Genomic DNA, 19325 nt, shown 5'->3' with positions numbered 1-19325 from the left:
CTTAGTTTGGACTCCGTTTGCATGCCAATTGGTTTGATGATAAGTTTTATGATTTTGGTCATTGTTCGGGCATGATTATCATTTAGTTTGGATTTATAAACAGAGTGTGTTTATGAAATTTTGGAGTCCTTTAAGTTGATTTGTCCGATGCCCCTAGCTCCGCTTGAGATTAGACAGAGACTGAAGCATCAGTACATACAACTCAAGGTTACACATCCCTTGTTCATGACAATTAATATGCAATCCACCTAGTATATTTCTAGCAGTATGCAATAATCACAGACGAAAAGTTTAATTCTAAGTAAAGTTTTGAGCAATAAAATATGGTACCAAATAAATGTAACTATTTATCCCAAAATACTGTTAAAAAATCTCTCAATACAAAATGAGGGCTTAAAACACAACCCTTGATACCAACTTCATCATCAAAAGGTCACAGATAACATATAGACTATTCGACTTTCTATGTACAATGTTTCTTCTAATTCAAAAGTTCTTAGGCTTCTTTCATGCACTCAAATAGCCTTGTCAAGTTGATTACTATGTCTTCGAGGTTATCTCCCTTAACATACTGAGAGCTAGAGGCCACGTTGCCCTCACCCTTCCTATTGCTTTCCTTGCTAAACTCTTCTTTAGTTTTTAGGGAATCCAAGCGCTTGTGCTTTCCCATTTCTGTCATCTATTTCTATCACAACTTCTACCATTGCAGAGAAAATGTTAGTGGAAACTACTACGGTGAGATTTCAATAAATCTTAGGAAGTTAAACCAATAACATACAAGAAGATAACATAATCATGTAAAGGCAAACCATGAATATGAATACATGAGCATGGACATGAATTTGACTAAAAACTGATTTCTCCCTTGTATTTGTTCTTTTTCAAACATTGACTGTGTAATCATGTAACAGAGTAACAAAGTGACAATATAACACAATATCATTTTCAATTCATATTAATCACTTATAATCATTAAGCCATATAACAATGTGGGTGGACACCTCATGACTCCCATAAGCAACACGGGCTCCCTAATAGTTATCACATAACATTAGCGGCACTATTGACTAGGTGTGAGTACGTCAAAGTCCATATGATATGGCAGTTCACCATTCACCTTCACTGCATTTCCAATGTGTTTGCTCCGGAATCCTTTAAAAAGAATCCATTCGAAATTTGTTGACTATGCTTCGTCAACCCAGAGGTTACCACTCCAAATAAAGTTCCATCAGGATATTCTCCTATCCTAGCATTTGGAGTCGTGACAAAACAATTTCTTTTAATGCACAACCCAAAAAACATATGAGATGAGACCATGTAACTTTCATGCAACAATGTCATGCGTTTATGCCATGTATCAAGAGTACATCACGTTTATAGGTTGAAGGAATTAGAACATGCAGAAACATATATGATAATAGCTTAGTTTTGCACATTTATCTCATTAGTAGATAGCTTTATTCTATTTAGTTTAGGTTAATTCATGCATATTATAGGTTGTTTTAGAATAATGTTATTTTCTTAAGTTTGTGCTTAAAATGAGTCTTAATGCATAAATATTTTTTTTTTTAGGGTTTGAAAATAATTCAGATCAAGAAAAAAAGAAAGAAATCACAAAAAGAGACATAAAGATGTCCAAGTCCGAAACGCACTAGGAGATAGCCTAGACATACCTTAGTGTTTTAATCATAACATTCCACTCACACATCCAATTAATGTGATTCTTGATGCGTTGGAAGCTATCTTAAGGGGATACAAATTCGTATCTAATAAGAATGTCTAAATTCTGACTTGTGAAGCGTGTATGTGCCTATCAATCTGAGTCCTAAAAGTTAGGCATTTTTTTATACGGGAATCAGGAAAACGTTAAGGTTTCTTTTATACATGAGAGAAGCATACCATTAAGAGGCAATTGAGTGGGAGGAGGCCAGGAACAATTTTAGTTTATTGTTTTATTTTCTTTTGCCGATGGATTGCTAAACACCTTGCTAAGATGTAGGGTATAGCCCAACCATCTTTTGGTATGTTCTTAACAATTTATTTATGGTTTTTATGTTTAAATTTTGGTATTTTCTGATTGATTTACCATTCTAGAATAGAGATTTATTCTGTATAATTGTTTCATTTATCATAGACTCCGGGCACGTTGAATGCTTAGAATTCCCTGTGCATAAATTCTCTAGATCTGTTTTGCCTAAAATCAATCCAATTCATGAAACTGTCTTTGAAAAGTAATATGTGCTTTAATGGCTAAATCATCCGACTAAGATAATCTTTCGTATGAATTTTAGTTGAGTTATAAAATAGATTGTTGATACTATCATTAGATGTGTTGTGTGCGAATCTCGGACCCTTAATGTTTTAAGATATTGATATTTTTCTCCATAGTTTTGATTTTTTTCAGCAACTCAATCAGCCCTTGATAATCCTTTCTATCAAGTTTTCTTGCTTTGGATTGCAATTCTACACCCTTCCCTATGGATTTGATCTCAAATTCACCTAGTCATTATTGCACAACAATCCTATGCTTTGGAGGATTATTGAAGTTGCAGTAAGATTTTAGCGTCGTTGCCAGGGAAGACGGTGTGGTTGAAGCAACCCACTTTTTATAGGGAGGTTTGTTGAGTTGTGAATTTCTTCACAATTTCGGTAATATCTCTCCAACTCATTTTTTTCTTTCTCTATTTACATTTATTTCTCTTGTTTAGTTTTAGATTTATCCCGTTTGGATTGAGATTTAATCTCAACTCATCTCATCTCATCTTATCATTATAACTTTCCCAAACTTCCACACAAAATATAATAAATAATTCAAAATTTTCAAATCCCAAAACAATAATAATATTAAAAAATAATATTCTAACAATATTTTATTCAACTTTCAACTTTAATCTCAACTCATCTCATCTCAACTCTCAACCCAAACGAGGCTATTTTAAACTTGTTTGCTGCATTAGTACATGAGCTCTTGGGATTGTGATAGAGATAATCGTTTGATTAGGATTGAATATCATTATTTGTTATATAATTCATATAATTCATCCAACCATTCTCACACACTTGATACCATGTCGATCCATGAGAGTGTCCAGGATGAGGAGAACCATAATGACTAGAACAATACAAACATTCCGGAATATGAAGATCTTCCTCCCATTAGGACTCTTAGAGATTATTTGCAGCCCACTAGGAGTAGTGTTCCATCATGCATTCTCTTTCTATTTTAATTTTAAACATATAGTTTTAATACATATAATTTTAATTTTAAACTCGGTATGATTCCATTTCTTTCTAGAATCCATGGCTTAGAATCTGAAAATCCTTGTCTACACATTAAGGAGTTTGAGGAGGTATGTGCTATCTTCCATGACCAAACTTGTACTGATGACACCATTAGGGTTAAGTTGTTTCCTTTCTCTCTTAAAGAGAAGACAAAGACATGGCTTAACAATTTGAGACCTAGGTCAATTGGTACTTGGCAAGAGATGCAAACTGAGTTTCTAAAGAAATTTTTTCCAATCCATAGGACTAATGCTCTCAAGAGACAAATGATGAAGTTTTCACAAAAAGAGAGTGAGACATTTTACCAGTGTTGGGAAATATTTAAAGATTTGCTTAATTCTTTTCCACATCATGGCTATGAAACTTGTAGTATAATCAGTTTTTTCTATGACAGTTTAAGTCTCAAAATGCACTAATTCGTAGAGATGATGTGTAATGGAGAGTTTTTAAACAAAGATCCCGAAGAGGCTTTTGAATATTTTGATCTCTTAGCTGAGAATGCCCAATCTTGGGATACCATTGATACTACAGATACGTCCAAACTTTCCACCAACCCCTCTGGAAGTGGTAGATACCAACTTAAGGAGGATGATGACCTTAAAGCTAGGGTAGCAAGTTTGACTAGAAAACTTGAAGCCATGGAATTTAGGAAAGCTAATGAAGTCGCTATTGTGCCTAAAGTTAATGAGGTTTGTAGTATTTGTGAGACCATGGGACACTTAACAAATGAATCTCCTACACTTCTAGCTTTTAAAGAGCTGTTGCATGATTAAGCAAATGGAATAAACATGGTCAAAAATCATATTCCTCCCCCTATTCAGAGACTTACAATCTTGAATAGAGGAATCATCCAAGCTTTAGTTGGAGAAATGATAATGTGGCTACAGCTCCTACTCAAGGTCCTCCCAATTTTATACTTTACAATGTTCCACCACTAAAGAAAAATCTTGAGGATGTATTGCACCAAGTTTCCACAAGTTTGCAACAATTTATGCAAACACGAGTAACCATCAATAATCAAAATTCTCAAGCTATCAACGATATTAGGAATACACTTTCTAAGTTGACCACTTCTTTGAACAATCAAGAAAAAGGAAAATTTCTTGCTCAATCACAACCCAATCCACAAGGTCAATTTAGTGTAGGTGAATCTAGTGCCAATGGTGAAACATTTGAGCATGTTAAGTCTATCTCTACTCTTCGAAATGGGAAGGTCATTGACAAGACCATCCCACCAAAAGAACTAGAAAGGTTTCAAAGTCAAAGAGTAGTGATGAACCTAATGAGCCCAAAAGTGATGAGGTTATTTGTCCTATCCCTGCCCATTTTCTCCAAAGATTGGTTCCTCCTCAAAAAGGGAATCACAATGCAGAAATTTTTAAAGTGTTCAAGCAAGTTAAAGTGAACATTCCACTTTTGAATGCCATAAAGCAAATTCCTTCATATGCCAAGTTTTTAAAAAATTTATGTACTGTTAAGCACAAGCTTAATGTACAGAAAAATGCATTTTTGACTCAACAAGTAAGTGCAATCATTCCAAACAAAACACCGCTTAAATACAAAGATTCAGGATCTCCTACCATTTCATGCATAATTGGTAATTCTAAAATAGAGCAAGTTTTGCTTGATCTTGGATCTAATGTGAAGATTTTGCCATATTCTATATATGGCAAAAGCAATTGCCAAATTTTATTATCCTGTTGATTTTATTATCCTATTGATTTTATTGTCTTGGACATGGACCCTACTTTCAATAGCAATTGCCAAATGCATATGTGTTTTGATACCTCATATAGTTAAGTGATTTTATTATCCTACTGATTTTATAAACCTTGTTCCTTCCTTGAGCCATATGTTGACCTTGGGGTGTGGATTAGGCTTGAGAAGGGAACTTGCCATGCTCATTCACACTCAAAGAGCTCATCAACTTGGATACATGGCTCTTTGTCTCCTTGTTTTCTTGAATAACTTGCGTAATCAAATATTCAAACTTCTGATTAGTTTTAGCCTATGCCTCAATAAAAGCATGCAAAGTATCTTCTAAGGAGTTCCTAGAAGAGGAAGATGCATGATACGGTGTAGGATAAGCGCTAGGTGGTTGAGCAGGCTGCTAGTTTTCATATTTCCAACTAAAATTGGGGTGATTACGCCACCTAGGATTGCAGGTATCGGATAAAGGTGCAAAAGGTTTCTTGTATATACCTAAGGCATTGCATTGTTCCTCATACATTCCTTTCATTTCAGTAAATGTGAGGCACTCTTGAGCTAGGTGATCTACGCCACTACACACAAAACATGGTCCAAAGTACTCAACACGAGTAGCCATGTGTGTTGGCTTTAAATCTCTAGTTTTTAATACCTCTAACTCCCTAGTAAGCATCTTCACCTTAGCTTTTAGGTTATCCTCTTCCTTAAGATGGTAAATTCCACCACCATTTAGATTTCCAGCAGGCCGTGACCTATTTGTACTCTTAGTAGCACTAGGTCCGGTCCAAGTGTAAGCTTTTTCAGCAAGCTCATCGAGATATTCTATGACCTCATCAGGATTTTTCAACAAAAATTCACCATTACACATCATCTCTATGAATTGACGCTCTCTCGATGTAAGTCCCTCATAGAAATAACTATCTAAGCACCATTTCTCATACCCATGATGAGGACACATACTCAACAACTCCTTAAACCTCTCCCAGGCTTGATATAAAGTCTCACTATCCTTTCGTGCAAATGTGGAGATCTGCCTCTTCAAAATATCGGTCTTATGTTGGGGAAAGTATTTGTTAAAAAAAGACGTGTTATCTCATTCCATGATCCTATGGATCGTGATCTTAATGAGTACAACCAGCTCTTTGCTCTATCTTTCAAAGAAAAAGGAAAGAACTTAAGTCTCACAACATCATCTGTAACATTATGACTATGGAAAGTCGCAACTGCTTCCTCAAACTCCCTAATGTGCAAATAAGAATTTTCATTCTCTAAGAGTAGTGATAAATACACAACACTTTTTACAACGCTTTTTACAACACATTGTAAACTAAGGGCATTTTTGTAAAATGATGTTAGTTTTATAAGATATTTTACAAAAATACCCCTCTTTTTAAAACATTGTTGTATAAAATGTTGTAAAATGTGTTGTGTGTTTATCATTTTTCATTCTCTAAATCATGAAAGGTGGGAAGTAGTTGTATCATCCTTGTTTTAAAATCAAGTTGACGAGTGTTAACTAGAAACATGATGCATGATGGAGTGGCTATGCGTGTAGGGTGGAGGTAATCCTAAAGAGTTCTAACGGGTTGATTTTCATGTTCACTCATTTCTTTGGGACTAGATGGATTGTCAAATAAAGGATTTAAAAAATTTGATTCTGACTCTAGCATAGGCCTACAAGCAAATCTACCCAAGGTGTCTCTATATCTGTGCATGCAAGTTAAAAACAATACTAAAAACTAAAAATAATACGAAAGGAAAGAAAAAAAAAATGTAGCAAGCTAAAATAGGGAACGAAGTTATCGCCATTACAAACTACTGAAATAAATTATTTGTATCGTTTCTTCCACTGTCTCCCCTGCAATGGCGTCAAAATTTGATTACGCTCAAATTAGTATACGGTGTTATAGTATAATTCAGGGTGTTGATCCACAGGCAGTCGGAAGAAACGCAACAAGACGCAAGCTTAAAAGAAAAGATCAAATTATAATACGACAAGAATTTGAAAATTCTACCTAAAGCACTTAATTAAAATGAGATTAGGGCACGAATAAGAAGACAAGTAAAGCTTTGGGCTTCCACCAACCGGATCCAATACTCTGACTTTTTCAATCCAAACAATAAATACAATTAAGAATTATAGCACCAAAATCCTAATTGGAAGATATGACATTATATTCATCTACTTTCTCAAATTTAATTCTAGAATCTATTCTCCCTTTACAAACCACGGTTCTTATATATAAAAATGAATATCAGATCTAGGGACGACACTATGTTCACAAACAATAATACAGCAAAAGATCACATCAATGGAATGAAAAGCATGTTTGAGTCACAATCATATATTCATTATCCTATAGGTCAACAAAATCAAACCATAGTAATATTTAATATAATTGTCTCAAACTTATAATATCCAAAACAAATAGAGAATTAAATCCTAGAATCTTAAACAATAAAACTTAATCTATGAATTGAAATATAGGCAAAGTATTTTCACCAATCAATTTTCGCCCTAGGCTTTACCCAAGATTTAATTCTCCATAGAATAATTAAAATAAAAATGGTATTTTTTTCTTCCCTAGATATGTGCCCCCTTCAAAAACTCTCAATTTTGTGCTAATGATATGCTTATATAGGATAGGAAAGAAACCCTAATGTCTTCATGATTCCTGCATAAAAAATACCAAAATTTTAGGACTCATCTTGGCAGCCACATACGTGTTTCAGGAGTTCAAATTTAGAAATCCTTATTGAAATAAATTTGTAGTCCTTTAAGATAAGTTTCCAAAGCATCAAGAATCACATCAATCAGAGATGTGAGTGGAAAGTTATGATCAAAATACTAAAGTATGTCCAGGCTCTCTCCTAGTGTGTTTTTTACTCTGACTTTTTCTCTTAATCCGAATTACTCTCAAACCTCATCATTATACTTATTTGAAGAGTCCTACACTCGTTGAAAGTTCTTAGGTTATTTCAACGTCTTGCCCACTTGAAAGTCCTTTAAATTTGACAAAGTTTTGACTTGTTCTTTTATAAACATTGAAATTAAACATAAAAATCTGCTTAGGAGTATCCCAAAGTAAATAGACAGTCAATTCAAGAATATACATTTATTTCTAAGATTTCTATTCAAATTTTAGCATTTTAGTCCAATAATAGGGCTATTTAGAGTGCACTTTCGTACACTCATCAGGCTCGCTCCAGATAAGTAGAAAGCTAGTCCGTAATCCACCAAAACATCAGATTCTTAAATGGTTGATAGATCGTAGCATCGATCTCAATCTCACTAATACTATTTAGGATCATCCTGGGAAGCTTAGCCATACGTTTTAATACATCAGCAGTATAGTCATGACGAGCCTGAACAGTGTACTCGTCCTCTATTAAGAAACCATTTGGGTTCATGTTTCTTGGGTATCTGGGATACCTATAACAACTTCTACTATTCCAGTTGGGAAATGGTAGTGGAAACTATCATGATGAGATTTTAAGAAATCTTAGCAAGTAATCACACAACATACCACAGTTAACGCAAGCGTACAAGAGGTACATCATGAAATGCATGCATGGACATGTACTTGTCTTATGCCTTTAACCAGAACTTGACTTGCAACAAAACTTAACTTTTCAGAAAAACTTCTTAACTTTTCTTATTCACGTGATCTTAGTCAAAACTTGTCTTATCAGAACTTATCACAAGATTTGCATCAAGTGATCCTTATCACATAAGCTCTTATTCTTGTTCAGAGGGTGGACACAACAAGGTTCTCTTTAGCACCACATGTTCCTGCTAGTTACCGCACCATCAACGGTCCGTATACCATGATAAATACATCATAAACAGAGATTCATATTAACTCGACTATACTTTATCGGGTTACATGCCTTATGCACCCACTAGCGTTAGGCACTTCCTTGCTCCGGCATTCTTTGAAAAGAATACATTTGAGACTCGTCGACAGTACTTTGTCGACCCAAGGGTTATCACTCTATTTTTAAGCACTCCAGAGTAGACAGAGGAGTTCCACTAGGGCATTCCCCCGCCCTAGCACTTGGGGTCATGATAAAACTTTTAAACCCTTTTCTTTGAAAACACTTTCTTTTGAAAACACTTTTATTGAAAACACTTTTCCCCAAATGCATATGACATGAGAGTTATAACATGCGTGCTTACACTTGACATATGACATATGAAATGCAATGCACGAAATAACCAAGCATAACATGTTCATTTTATAGCATGATAACATAAACCATATGAGGTATCCAAACACATACATGATATCATGAGAACTTGCTTCGGCCGAAACACATAGGCACAAAAACATGAAGAATCATCACTTAAACATGTTCCAAACTTCAAGCATATAATATAGAAATCAAGGCATAGTGAAACAAAACATGAAATCATAGGTTTTGACCAAGGTCTGAAACTTCCAAGACATGTTCAAACCGAAATATCATGTTGCATAAACGATCAATCTTAATCAAGTAAAAATCGAAACTTATAGGAGTATTTCATGGCATTTTCATCACAAATCTGAAGCATATAATTCCTTCCATTGTTTTACTCAAGATCATATTAGCATATTCAAACAAACAATTAAGAGATAGCAAACAAACCAATCAAAACAATGAAAGGATTTACACAAATATATACAAGTATTAACCAGAGTAAGTTGAGTGTATACTTACAAAAATCCGTGTAAAGAAATACTAGCAAGCTGTAAATCTGAACATACTACATTAGAAAGAGTAACTAAGAACCCTATCTCATGTTCTTGAGTGTGTGAGGATTTCTAGGGCATCCCTTGATCTTAAACCACTCGGCTTCTAGGGTTTTTGGGTTAAAACTCCTTCATTTCACTCATGAAGTAAAACAAAACTTAAAGTAAAACAAAAATACATGTGGTGGTCGAAAACATGGAGGATGAACTCCCCCCATTATTCAGCTTCAAGGGTGTCTTGAAAACCCCAAGTCATTTTCCAAGAAATCGGTAGAAAGTGTGTGTTCTATCATTCCCGAACTCCAATGAGATTTGAATCTCATTTTTGGGTTAAGAAAGTGACATCTGTGTGCAAAACTAAGAGAAAACTGATCCTTACCTTGTCTATCCTTGATGGTGCCAAAATCCTCTTTCTTGAAAGGATCCTCCTCGTTTGGTTGGAAAGAAAATACGAGAAAGTCAAAGAACCTTCAGGTGAACATGTGACAATTGTGTGGAGAGAGTGAGAGTTCATGCAAATTTTGAAAAAATGGCAAGGGAAAAGCCCATAGGCTTGTACCCTTTCCTTCTTATAGTAGACTCTTCACTTCCCTCCTTGGTTGCTTCCAAAATCCTTGCATAGATGACAAGTGGCATAGGTTTCTTCTTCCCCTTTCTCTTTTGTCGAGAATGCCTCTTAGAATTCCCCACTTGGATTGCATTGGGAAGGGACATCTTGGGGGTGCTGTGTAGGGTTTCTCCTTCCTTGGCCGAAATTCCCTTCTTTCCCCTTTATGCCCTTCCTTTCCTTAAGCAAGTGAATATTTCTTTAAGGGTAGCTTGATAAAATATCTCATGCCTCTTCCTTTTCCCAACAAGTAACCTTTAGCATGGATGACAAGTGGCATTGGGCACATGTCGTAGCCCTAGCCGTCCACTCCTTCTTCCTTTCCCAAGTTGATGCTTCATCTTCCTAGTGCTTCTTCCCTAGGTGACCTTTCATGTGCCATTAGTCCAAAATAATCTAAGTGACAAGTGGCAAGTGAATGAGGTGCTTGGGAGTGTGTTAGCCGAAACCCTAAGGGCATATTTGTCCTTGATACAAAAGTCCCTTCATCTATTCTTCTAGAAGCTTAGTGCATGCTTGACACTTGGCAAAAACTGACCAAATTTGAAATCCTTTGTGCCTCCCTTCGGTTTCCCATGCAGATTTTCTAGAAAATCTCTATTTCACTTCCCCAGGCTTCCCTTCCCAAGAAATCTACCTTGAAACTTGAATTTTGGGCAAGACAAGGGTCTAGGCGTGTGGGAAGATGGGCTAGCCAAAAATCCCTTAGTCTTCCTAGGTTCCTTTTGCCCCTTGATTCATCTAGAAGGTTTCTAGCAAGTTGACAAGTGGCAAATCCTCTAGGGTAGGCGTTCAAGCCACTTCTTGGCACTAGTGACTAAGATTTGGGTTATGGGCCAAAAGCCATTGGGCCTGGGTTTTTAAATAGGGCAAAAAATTACAAGGTAATCTAAGGTCACTCTCCTCTTGGGCTCATGTTACTAAATCAAAGACTCTAAGGCCTTCCAAAGTAACTAAGGCTCCTAAAATGCCATGGCAACCTAGAATGAATTCTATGGGTCTAGACAAAGTCGGGTCATCACACAATCCCATAATCCAATTTGAACAATCAAGATATGGAGTTTACACATGTACATAAATACATTATCCAAGAGTAAGTTAGAGGCTAACTTACAAATATCCCGACGTAAAGAAAATGCCAACAATCAAGCAAGCTGAAAGTGTATGTTTGCAAACCATTAGACTTTGGAATCAAACATTAAACCAAACATGGGTGGTGTGTACTAGGGTTTTACGCTCTTAACCCTAATAAGTTATAAGCTCCTGTGACTCTTATAAATTATATACACAGTTTGAAGAACACAAGTGTGTGGTGTGAGCAATAAGGGTGGTTTCACCAGACAAAACCCTAATGGTTGAACATCTCTTCTCCCTTTTTCCCATCTTGCCATCAATCTCGAGTTCTTTGGAAGAGGAACCCTAGACAAACCATACCCTTCTTGTAGTCGAACCAAATACTTCATTTATCCCGTGGGACTACACTACAAGGTGAAATCACACATTCTTCACTCCCCTAGGTCAAAACTCTTCAACTCAAACCCTTACAAGAGTGTGCGTGTTCATGAGAAGGAAATGTTATAGAAACTTGAGAGTTCTTACCTTGCAATCCTTTCCTACAAGGTATTCTTGAATCTCAAATCCTTGCTTGTACGAAAATGGTGGTTGGTTGGAAGGAAAATAGCATTTGGATTTTCTTCTTCTAAGGTAGGCGAGATAGAGAGGAGAGGAGAGGGAGAAATATAAAATGAAGCAAATGACTCTTGATGTGCCTTCGGTGGGGGTAATGGTGATGGTCCATTAAATTACCTCCTTATATACCTCTTTCAAATCCCACTCATTTTCTCTCTTATCATTATTTCTGATGTGGAAACTGAAGGGTTTCTTGTGCATGGCTTCCATGTAGCGTCTTGCCACTTGCTTTGGCCAAAAGTCACCTATTCTTCTTCCCTCATCATTGCTTCTCTTGGAAATGTTAAGAGACACCTCTTACATGGATGGCAAGTGGTGATTTCATGGCCGAGCCGAAATTCTAAAGCCTTGTTCCAACCCTTTTTGTGTCTAGATGCAATGAACCTAAGGCTGAGCAATGCATGGCTGCCAAATGGCATGATGTGGGCATGTGGCTCTTACCATTCTCGAAATCGTCCTTGTCTCTTTCATCAAAGATTCATCTAGAAGGTATTTTGTGAGTGGCGTGTACATCACATGGACAAAACCCCAGAGATCTTCTAGAGGCTTTGTTTCCTACTTTGCATGCTTGCCAAGTTCCAAATTCACTAAGATTTTCGGAACCATAATCCCAAATCCGAGATTCCCCATGTGTCTCTTACACTTCCTCATGATTGCATCTTTTAGAGATTCTAAGGTGCTTATGCATGAATGCCCTTTGGCAGGCATAATGTTGGTGGCGTGTGTCCCTTGGACTTCTGAAATCTGCTCCTCTTCTTCCCTTTATCCACTTTTAAGTCTAGATACAATGAATCTATAGAGTGAGGTTGCATGATGGCCAAGTGGCATGGTGGAAGGTATAGTTGGCATGTGCCCTAGGTAAGCCGAAACCCTATGACTCTCCTCCATCACTTGGCTTCTTCTAGAATTTTTTTTGTTCTTCAATGCATGTGGGGCATGTGGCGGATAAGTCTTAGAAAAGATGGCGCTCCCTTTCCCTAGGAGCTAATAACTATAGCTTAGGGAAACTCAAGAGCCTTCTTGTCCAAAGGGGCTCCTCTCACTCATTTCAAAACCCTAGTTTGGGCTTCCAAGACCCTAAATTCCTATATGGCCCAAACTTGGCTGAGTGTTGAGCTTCTTATCCTTGGGCTTGGGTACATATTGCATAAACAAAACATGGCCTAATTCAATCTTACACCCTTAATCTTCTCCAATCATCCGTCTAGAGGCAATTTGGATAACAATAGAAAATAAAATAAATAAGAGTAAGGACCTAGCTTAGACTGAGTTATCACAATTTGAAAAGTGTTGACCAAGAACAACAAGGATTTGTTCTGTTTGACGAAAACTTAGTATTTTGGCATTTTATTTATACGAGGAGTTTAGATTTTTATGAAATGATTATTTTGATGTCATAGTATGATCTTAGAACATAGGATATTACTATTTTTAGTGTTTCATAAATTGATTTAAGTATATGGTTTGAGGTTTGAAAGAATTGCAACAAAAATAAAGATTTTTAGCCTTAATGGGAATCAGTGAATGCATAATTTGTATATTTGTGTTTTGAATCAGATTTTTCTAATTGGTTATTTGGATTTAGGATAAATTTACATGAGGAATGTAAATTGTGGTAGAATTTGGAGTTAGTATACAAAATCCTTAATTTAGGGGCAAAATGGTCATTCCCCACAAGTAGAAGGGTAAAATGGTCATTCCCCATAAGTAGAAGGGTAAAATGGTATTTTTTCCATAAGTCATAAAGTCTTATGTTTCTAACTGATTAGTGAGATATTCTAATCCTTAGCAATATCTCATTTCAATTCATGCTATTTCAAGCTAATTTTACATCACGCCCAATCACTGTAAGTTAGCCTTTAACTTACTTTTCGGTGTATTTTTTGTAACGAACTGACTTTATATTTTTAGGGATAAATTTTGGATAATTTTATTAGGCTTAATAATTATATTTAAGCCTATTTTATATTAATAAACCGTGAACTCCATGCCATGCACGTCTTTATCATCAAAGTTCACTAGGATTCACAACTTAATAGAATTCCCTCTCAATAGGGATTACAATTCTAGAGCCCTTCACACTAAACTTTTCAAACATAATTTCCTTCTATATATACCCGCGTAACCCCATGTACATGCCATTATCTTCCCCACGAACCTAGGGTTGCCGAACCAAATCGTCACACACAGAGCACTAGCCCCAACGACGGATTGCCTCCTTCCTCAACCACAACTACAACTATCTATAACTCAAACTCTCTCACGTCACCTCCCCTTCACGGCCAACCGGTTCTACCCAAGGCCCCCATGCACGACCAGTGCACCACCCCTCAAGCCTCACATGATTAAAAACATTCTCCCCCATGCCGCAGTATCCACGTCCAAGCCGATCCTCCCTCTGCCGTGAACTACCATGGGAACCAAACCCACACACCCACATGATACCAACCACCACCCTTCCTCCTTCACAACCCATGGCAAAACAAAAACCGGTGATATACAAGAAGCCAAGCATCCCCTGTTTTAGCCCCACAAAACAGTGCAAAGCACGTCCAACAGCTCCTCCACGCCTCCTTCCTTAGCTGTAGATAACGAAAACCACCACCGTGCTGAGACTACCCCGTAAGCCTTTCTCTCCATGTTATCTCTCTACCCCAGTTAGTTTCTCTTCCTCCCAATGTCAAACACTAGAGCCCATCGTAAGCCCAGACGTCCAAATCTCCTTTGTAAGTGATCTCTCTTGCTCTCTCTGATAAAATGTAGTACATCCCCTCCCTTGATCAACCTATTATGTCTCATAGCTTTAATATATAGGTTGGAGTATTGCGTAGTATACTGTATAGGTAGTAACTATAATCTAGACTTATTATAAATGGATGGACATATTTATGTGTTGCGCTTAATGGGATGTATATATATATATATATATATGTATATGTATATGGCTTTAAGAGAATTACGCATGAAAGGTTAGACTACTTTAGAAAAATTGACGAAACGTCAGGAAATTTAAGTTGGACTTATAAACTCTAGATAGACAGAATTGATGTCAACATTATGGAGTCAATTTGATTTTAGGGTTATGAAAGACCAAGGTTTATGGGAATGTACATTAAGGTTTAATTACGAGGTATGTGTTTAAGTAGAAATTGACGTAAGCTACGTGCCTATCTTATAGGAAATCAGTCGCGCCCCAAAAATATTCGATTAGTACTACGAGATAAGTAGCATGATCATACCCTTAGAAGTATGCATGGTAAAATGACATGTTTTTTATAAAAATATTATGCATGTACGCCCTCAATTGGATGCCTCTTTTTATGTACCCAAATCATGATAATATTTATGAAAATTCATGATTTTATGTGAATGTTTATGCATTAAATTATTATGAAAATTCATGATTTTATGAAAATTCACCAAAAGATTTATGAAAAGACATTATTGTTTGAGAGTTATGCATTAAACTATTTATGAAAAGCCATGCATGATTTTATGTGAAGATTTATGCATCAAAATATTTATGAAAAATCATAATTATATATAAGGAAACATGCATCACGGAAATTTATGAAAGAATGCAATTTCATTTTAAATCTATGATGTGATATGACAAGATATGACAAGTATGCATGCAATTTCTTTTGAAATCTATGATATGATAAGTATGGACGTATGATTATGATGAAGTATGAATGATAAGAAATGTAGCAGTCCAAGTTATGATATGAAGACGGTATCTATGATATGGGCATATGTATGGATTCCAATATGTCTTTCTTATGTATGGATTCCACAACCCACGACCGCGGGCGGAATCGTAATCTATTAGATTCGCTAACCCTAAGTCACAGGGGTCAACTGTTGTGATGGCCTGCGTTTTGTCTAGGCTTGGCCCTTTAAATTTGTTCTAAGTTGCCATGGCATTTTAGGAGCCTTAGTTACTTTGGAAGGCCTTAGAACCTTTGATGTAGTAACTTAAGCCCAAGATAAGAGTGGTCCTAGTTTAATTTAGAATTTTAGCCTTATTGGGAAACTTAGGTCCAATGGTTTAGGCCCATGATCCAATTCTAAGTTCGTAGTGTTATATGCCCTGAGAATGTTATACCTTGAACCAAGTCTTGAAAGTGGGTTAAGGGGGAAAGAGAGGTGTAAGAAAGCACCAAGATGGGCTTACACGCCTAGCCCATTTTTCTTTTGTCCAAAATTCAAGTTCCAAAGTAGGATTCTTGGAAAGGGAGGCCTAGGGAAGTGATCTGGGGTTTTTCTAGAAGTTTTGCATAGAAAACTAAAGGGAGGCCTTTGGGATTTCGGATTTTGCTAGCTTTTGCCATGTGTCAAGCATGCACCAAATTTCTAGAAGACTTTTGTGACGAGACTTTTGTATTAAGGAGAGGTTTGCCCTTAGGGTTTTGGCTAGCATACTCCCAAGTATTCTATTCACTTGCCACTTGTGACTTAGTGCATTTTAGACCAATGGTATGTGAAAGGTCACCTAGGGAATGAATATTGGGAAGATGAAGCAACACTTTGGGAAATGAAAAATGGAGAGGACGGCTAGGGCTATGGCACGTGCCCAATGCCACTTGAGATTCAAATCTCATTAGACTTTGAGAAAGATAGAACAAACACACTTTCTACTATTTTCTTGGAAATAACATAGGGTTTCTAAGAGAAACCCTTGAGGCCGAATAGTGAAGGGGGAGTTCATCTTCCATGTTTCGACCATCACGTGTATTCTTGCCTAGCTTAGGTTTTGTTTTACCCTTATGAGTGAAATGAAGGGGGTTTTATCCTAAAACCCCTAGAAACCGAATAGTTTAAGCCCTAGAAACACACACACACACACACTCAAGAACATGAGATAGGGTTTTAGATGCTCTTTCTAATATAGTATGTTCGGATTTATAGCTTGCTAGTATTCCTTTACGATGATTTTGTAAGTATACATTCAACTTACTCTTGGTTAATATTTGAATATGATTGAGTAAATCCTTCCATGGTTTTTGATTGCTTTGTTTGCTATCTCTTGGTTGTTTGTTTGAATATGCTAGTATGATCTTGAGTAACTCTAAGGAAGGAAATATATATTTCGGATTTGTGATGAAAATGTCATGAAATGTTACTATAAGTTTCGACTTTCACTTGATTGAGGTTGATGGTTTATGCAATATGATGTTTGGAACATGTTTAAGTGATGAATTTTCATGTTTTTATACCTATGAGTTCCAGCCTAAGCAAGTTCTCATGATTCCAAGTATGTGTTATGATATCTCACATGGTTTATGTTATCATGCTATGAAAGGAAAATGTTATGCTTGGTTATTTCATGCACGGCATTCCATATGTCATATGTCAAGTATCAGTATGGATGTTTAAGTCTCATGTCACATGCATTTGGGGAAAAGTGTTTTCAAAGAAAAAGTTTAATCACAGCCCCAAGTTCCAGGGAGGGGGAATGTACAAGTGGAACTTCTCTGTCCACTCTGAAGTGCTTAAGAATGGAGTGGTAACCCGTGAGTCGACGAGCCTTGAATGGATTCTTTTTAAAGGATACCAAAGTGAGGAAGCACTTAATGCCAGTGGGTGCATAAGGCATGTAACCTGACGAAGTAAAGTCGAGTTAATATGATTATCTATTTATGACGTATTCATCACGGTGTATGGACCGTTGATGGTGCGGTAACTAGCTAGAACACGTGGTGCAAGGAGGGGAGCCATGTTGTGTCCACCCTCTGAACAAGGATAAGGGCTCATAAGATAAGAATCACTTGATGAAAATCTTGTGATATGATAAGAATCACTCGATGTAAATCTTGTGATATGTTCTGATAAGGGAAGTTCTGAATAAGAAAAGTTAAAAAGTTTTCATGAAAAGTTTAAGTCTCTGTTACAAGTCTTTTGAAAAGGGTGAAGTGCATAAGTCAAGTTTTGGTTAAGGGATAAGTGATGGGAACCAAGGTGGGCCTAGTCTTAAAGATCATTTGCAAATTCCAGATGGGCCAATTACAAGATCAAGGACCAAGAAGATCAAGGAAGCATTGCACGGATTGGTGCAATCCACTTGGGATGAAGCTAGCAAGTGCCCAACACTCAAGATGGGCTTGAAAGAAGGAGAACCGGCTTTGATCCACTTGATTCAAGCTATGGAAGACATGGCTTAGAAATAGGGCCTATTGTTATTTGAAACTTCAAATTTGGTTAAATGATTTATTTTATTAGTTTAGAATAAGTGGGCTTGAAGATGTCTGGCCCACACGTCTTATTTTCAATGAACTAGAGTTTTCAAGAAGGCCTTGTATTTTGGCCAAGGGCTTACTTGGAAAGTTACTTTTAGGAATTAGGGTTTTAAGAGGTACTGTAGCGTTACTGTAGCCGCGGTACTGTAGCGTGACACTGTTCATCAGGGGCATTTTGGGTAAAAGGGGGCTTTATTTTGGCTAGGGTTTTAATTAGGTTTAGTTTAAATACTCCTTGTAGCCTCATTTGAAGATCAGACAATATTGAATTTTATTTGTGAGTTGAGTTTTCTCCTCTTGTTCTTGATTGAACTCTTGAACTTATCAAAGGTAAATCACAACCTTTGTGGCGTTCCTCCTTTGTAATCTGGGTTCTTGAGACGGGTTCTTCAACGGGTCTAGATTTTAATATAATCTAGGTTCTTGAAACGGATTCTCATCGGGTCTAGATTCTCCATCCTTGACTTGATTTTTGGCTTTCTTGGGGAGTTTTCAAATTGATTGTGGGTTCAAGGGAGTTCATTCCCGCGGGTTCATATCAATAAGTCACATACATGTTCATGCACGCATATCATGATATACCTTTTGTATGCTTGTGTTAACTGTGGAATGTTGTGTGATTACTTGCTAAGATTTCTTGAAATCTCATTGTTGTAGTTTCCACTACCATTCCCCAACCGGAATGGTAGAAGTTGTGATAGGTTTAATAAAAGGCAACTATAACCAAGATGAAGAGAACGGTACCTACTCCTCCGAAGAGGATTGTGCCTAAGATGGCCACAAATTGGCCCGAGCCCTCCATCTGGGAGTGAATCAAGGCTATTGATCGAGAAATCACTGGTATACTTGAATTCATCATAGAGTTCAAGTGGTGTAACAACCAGGATAAGGATAAGGCTTTAGAAAAGCATGTGAAGCCCGAATCTTTTTGAAGAGTATGGGAGCATAAGTATTTTGTGAAGGAAAAAAAGAAAAGAAAAAAGAAGGCAACAACAATTGTGGTTAACTTTTGTGGAATTATGTTGACCTTGGTGAAGATCCCGTGTTTTGGGAATTTTAAATTATGCT

At 36.7% G+C, this 19325-nt stretch overlaps 1 non-coding gene across 1 annotated transcript; it reads left to right on the top strand.

The window, feature by feature from the left end:
- Positions 1 to 5927: 5927 nt before the first annotated feature.
- LOC121237994 lies at positions 5928 to 6034 on the top strand. Its single transcript, XR_005935041.1, has one exon. It is a non-coding gene; the product is annotated as a small nucleolar RNA R71 (small nucleolar RNA).
- The last annotated feature ends 13291 nt before the right edge of the window (positions 6035 to 19325 follow it).

The sequence above is a fragment of the Juglans microcarpa x Juglans regia genome, chromosome 6S (assembly GCF_004785595.1).
Source record: "Juglans microcarpa x Juglans regia isolate MS1-56 chromosome 6S, Jm3101_v1.0, whole genome shotgun sequence".
In the NCBI taxonomy this organism is placed as follows: Eukaryota; Viridiplantae; Streptophyta; class Magnoliopsida; order Fagales; family Juglandaceae; genus Juglans; species Juglans microcarpa x Juglans regia.
Note: the sequence above shows the minus strand (reverse complement) of the source record. Positions and strands in the feature narration are given on the sequence as shown.